Source organism: Rhinichthys klamathensis, unplaced genomic scaffold (assembly GCF_029890125.1).
Source record: "Rhinichthys klamathensis goyatoka isolate OS25496 unplaced genomic scaffold, OSU_Roscu_1.1 h1tg000548l_1, whole genome shotgun sequence".
NCBI lineage: Eukaryota > Metazoa > Chordata > Actinopteri > Cypriniformes > Leuciscidae > Rhinichthys > Rhinichthys klamathensis.
This window is the reverse complement of record NW_026607019.1, coordinates 204,757-210,157: the sequence shown is the minus strand read 5'-3', so window position 1 is coordinate 210,157 and position 5,401 is coordinate 204,757.

Here is a 5,401-nt window from a genome sequence, read left to right as displayed (position 1 = left end):
CATGAACAGCTAATACTCACGATCTCCGGCTCTGCAAGATTCAGAAGGGAATGATTCAGATTCCTCTTGGCACCGCAACTAGAAGACGTACAACTGTCAGTCAGGTTGCTCACGTCACAACTACGTCATCAAGCTCAGTTTGAGCCTGCGCAGTGCGCTTGGCAATCAGGAAGTGAGTGCTTCTATTTGACTTCACTTTTCTCCGTTGAAGTCTATGGGGTCGCTGTGTCCATTTCTTTTACTGTCTATGGTTTATCCAGCACTGGCTTTGGAATCAACAATGGCCACAGACTATTTGAGGAAGTGGTGGGGGAAGTGACGTATGCTGTAAAGCAGTCGAAGTTTGTAGTTCTTTTTGTGCTCCGGTTACTACCCGAAACCCGAAGTTACATAGTGCAAGTAAAAGCGATACAGACCACGTCAGGCTATGGCAGACGTGTCATTTAACCTATTGTAAGTCGATGTAACATCACAAGGGTCTTGTAAATATATTATGAAGGTTGAATAAATACATAGTGTTACTTTAAAGGGGTGGTTGATTGCGATTTCACTTTTTTCATTTTAAATAGTGTGTAATGTTGCTGTTGGTGCATGAACAGTATCTGCAAAGTTGCTGCGCTGAAAGTTCAACGTAAGCAGAGATATCGTCTTTAAAAAATCAGGAAGTTTAATGCCTACAAAAACGACTCGAATGTGACTACAACGAGATACTTCCCGGGTTTTATACTAACTAACCCATAAATTTACATCAACCCTCCCTCCGGAATATGCAAAAAAGGGGCCATGGCCATATTTCTGCGGCACTGTCGAAGAGGAAGAGTTATAGTGGAGAGCTGTAGCCATGCCATCGAAAGTGTGTTATTTTCACCCAGCTGTCAGGTCTTCTGTATTCGGGCTTCCCACGGACGCTGTAGTTCGTCAACAATGGCTAAAATTTATGTTTGATTATGTTCCTGAAAATTACAATCGTAATTTAGCTCTCTGTGCTGCACATTTTACGGAAGACAGCTTCCAGAATCTCCACGAATTCAATGCCGGATTCACCAAGAAACTGTTATTAAAACATGAAGCAGTTCCAACTTTAAAACCAGAGGCAGCCGTTGTTGGTAAGACTTAATAATTTTAAATGTATTTGCATGTATAATTTCAGACGATGTTTTAGTTTTATCAAGGACGTAAACAAATGCCAGCGCTGGCTTTAGTAGCCACTTAGTTATGCTATTTCGTGTGTCAAACGCGTAGGCCTACAAACATTTTGGACCTGAATTTGTAATTTTGTAAATGTATTTTCCATGTATACTTTATGACATAATTTTTCGATTTGATAAAAAAACGTAATGCCAACGCTGTTTGTTTATAGTAGCCAGTTAGTTCGATGCTATTTTGTGTGTATAAAACAAACGTGTATAAAGTTAAAAAAATTATATGTAATCGCAATAAGCAAACTTCAGTGCTGTTATCAGTGTACAGTGTGGTTTTAACACAGTTGCCACATGTACACCTAAAGAAAACGATACACTGAGTAAACTAAGTTTTGTGAATAGATAAACGGTTGTTCATTATATCGATAAAACAATAACTTTAAAAAACAGTATTACTCAGTAATTTATTCAGTTATATTAAATGTTTAATCAGGAGAAAACCGACTCTCAAAAGCTAACAAGCAGCAGTAGCATTTTCAAGTAACCGCGTATTGAGAGTGAGGAGTCACGTGCCGATTTGGCGCCGGTCGGCCATGATGGTAGGACGGAGACGCTATCGGTTGCCAGGGGCAACGCCTTAAGAACTTCACAGAGGTGCGAAGAAATAGCGAAAGAGAGACAGTGCAGCTTAGTATTTGTTTACATTTTACCGATACGCCGCAGTTTCTTTGGAAGATATGGAGAAGGAAGAGAAATGAAAGGGATTCTATCGGGAGAGACTAAATAACAATGCTAGCCAGCTTTATTAGAGAAACTGCTTGTCAATAAACTGACAGCAGCAACAGCGAGCAAAGCATGATTTCAAAAGTAACACATTTCAGCACAGTTCGCCTTTTATTTAACACAAACGAATGAAATGAATACTCTGTTATTCAACTAGAGTTGTTTAATTTGTTATAGATATATCTGTACCGCGAAATGTTTTAAAAAGAAACTTTTTTTAATGACGTACGATTCGCATTGACAGGGGAATGTCCGATCTGTTCGCTTAACGTTGCACGGCAGGTGCAAATGCACGTATCTGATTCATATCAGATTTATTTCCACATATGAATGAGGCCTGAAACATCAAGTATGACTGAACTCTCGCAGTTTAACGTTACAGGTTTGGGGATTTCTAAGTCTTGCACCCAGCCGCAACAGACTTGTTCAGCTTCTAATGACTTAAAGCTTCTGAACTCATGCATTGTGTAGGCAGTAATGTTAGGCACTGATACCATAAACCAGGTAATTGACTATGTCAGCGTATGTGAAAGGTGGTAGTGGTTTGGGTCTTTCGTCCATTCTGTAGCAGGTCGTACGGGTCCATGTTGTTGATGTCAAGTAGTTTCTCTAAATAATGCTGCTTGGTGTTGTTATTTAGTCTCTCCCGATAGAGCCCCTTTCATTTTGCTTCCCCCTTCTTCATTTATTCCCAAGAAACCGTGCCTTATCGCAAAAATGCAAACAAATATCAAGCTGCTCTCTCTCTGTCGCTATTCGCCTTATTCACCTGTGAATAAGGCGAATTTCTCTCGGTCTCACTGTCGAAGTAACCATGACAACGGATAGCGTATCCTTCCAAGATGGCGACGCCTTCCCACAATGCAACTGTCACGATTGGTCTTGTCCATAGACATAATAAATACATATATACATGTATTTATTATGTCTATGGTCTTGTCTCTGTCACGTTTTGGTTTGTTCATGTCATGTTCCATGTCTGTCATGTGATTCCCTGTTTGTCATGTGATCCTGCCATGTCTTGTCATTGGTTAATCGTCTGTTCATTGTTCACAGGTGTCCCTTGTCTTGTCATTAGTCTGTATATTTAAGCCCTCATGTTTGCCATGTGTCTTTGTCAATTATTGTTTCCTGTGATCCTCTGTTATTGTAAGTCTATGTCCACGGTTTTGTTTCATGCCACGCAGAGCCGGCTCTCCCTATAAGCAGAGAATGTCTAATATGGGGAGAACTCATAGACAGTAAAAGAAATGGACAGAGCGATCTCATTGGAACTCAGTTGAGACAGTTGAAGCCCACTTTTAGCGATTTTTGAGAACTTCCGTTCCTGACGCGCAGACTCAGACCGACTCAAACTGAGCTTGATGACGTGAGCAACCTGTCTGACAGACGTGAATCTTCTAGTAGCTGTGCGTGAAAATTGCCAACGTTAATCTTGCAGAGACGGGGAACTTGAGCAAAGAGTCCTTTATCGTGAGTGAGCAGGAGTAAGTATTCCGTTGCTTTTATGGACTCATTATCTATGGGCTTCTCTCTTGACGGGACGTCCCCCCGATTGCCTGCGAGCTTCTCCTCCGGTCTGTACGGTAATTTCTGTACAGCGCGACAGAGAGTCGAGTGGTTATGACGCAATCGTTAGCCTATTTTTACTAAAACTGTTTCTACGGGGCCATAATGTAACATAGAAGGTAATGGAGCCCTTTATACATTGTCGTGTTTCTTTAGAAATAAATAATGGACAAATGGAGTCTTTAAACGCCTCAGATGTAAAGTTACCGTAATTCCTCAAATAAAGGCCGGGGCCTTTATTTACCTGAACTGCAGATGGTAGCCGGCTTTTATTTGAAGCAGGCTTTTATTAGAGGCAGGCCTTTATTTCTAATTCGCGATCCCCGCCCGCCAAGTTTCCATGGTGACGCGTCATGCTTGGCACGGGTTCACCACAGCCAAAATAGCGCTATATGACAGATGTAGCGCTTTTATTTCTAAATATTAACAAACTTGCTTACCATGTCATCAACTATCTTCTATTCTGACTCTCAAATCCGTGTAAGTGAGTTTGTTTTGTCGTTTAAAACCCTTTATAAATTATCTTGATCTGTAACGTGAGATGGGCACCGCAGTTCGGAGATTCCTGTTGTATTTGTTAAGTTACAGCGCGTGAATTCTTCAGTTTCTCCCGAAATACATAAAAGTAAGTGGCCGGTGAACTGGGAGAAGAATAGAGTAAACTTTATAGTTACTTACACTGTGTATCTGATATGAATAAAACACGTCGCCAAATATATTTGAATGGATTGTTATTGCTGCTTCCATAGACACCATTGTGTATTTTACAAACTATAAATTTATTGTTTTGCTATAAATCATATCTATTTAAATGTCTGAAACCTAAAATAAACATGTGGTTAAAAACACTTAATAGTTGTGATATATGACAAGCGCTGAGCGCGTCCGTCTTTGAGTGTACATTCATTTAAAGTGTACCTATTCACACTATTTTTTCCCCGGCCTTAATTTGAGACCGGCCTTTATTTGTCCGCGTTGACCACGCCCCCGGCCACTATCAGAGGCCCGGCGTTTATTTGAATACCGGTCTTTATTTGAGGAATTACGGTATTCGCTGTCAAAGTGACGCCAAAATGAATGGTAGTCAATGGAAATGCTAACGCAAGTGAAGTTCTGCTACAAGATGGCGGTACCCGGCCGGCTTCAACTTCCGGTCGATGGATTACCCCCTTGGGAGAACTCCTACTCACATTAAACTTCCGGGTTCTGAACTGGTTGCAGTTCCACTCTAGGTCCATATGAGGGCGCTCACAGGCGGAGTGCAGAATGAATGGAGGTCTATGGAGCAATACCTCTAAAAATCCACTTTTCTCAGGATATAATTTTTTGTCTAGTAATTTGAATGTTGTATTCGAAAGAAGATGCAACAAAATTACACATTACTTGGTGTTAGATTTTTTAGAGTCACTTATTTGCTTTAAAAAGTCTTTTAAAATGTCAATGACGTCATACACATCGTACGACCAGAAACCTGCTTTACGGCAATCCTTCATTCACCGGTGCTTTCGCGCATAGACAGACGAGAGAAGCCGCGAAATTTAAAAATACTACTGTTATTGTGTCACGAAATGTAGTTTTAATAGTTTTTCAGTCGACAATGTAGTTGTTTAAAGCTCAAATCTATGGTTTATTTATAAAGATAGCGCCTATTTAAAAGTTTGATCTGACGTTTTCGGAGTTGTGAGGACCAGTCTTTCACCGGGTCTCAGCGCTCTGCACCCCGCCTGGAACAGCCTTTCCTCGGCTAGTGCTTCTGACGTTCGCCGCCGGCTCTGATGTCTCTCTCTCGTAGTGGTTAAACATGAGATATAATTCGTCTTGTGTATATCTAACGGGCGATCTTTGGTATCATTAATCGTATCATTTGTTCCCTGGCAAATCGTTTTGGCTGAGGGCAAAGTGAAGTT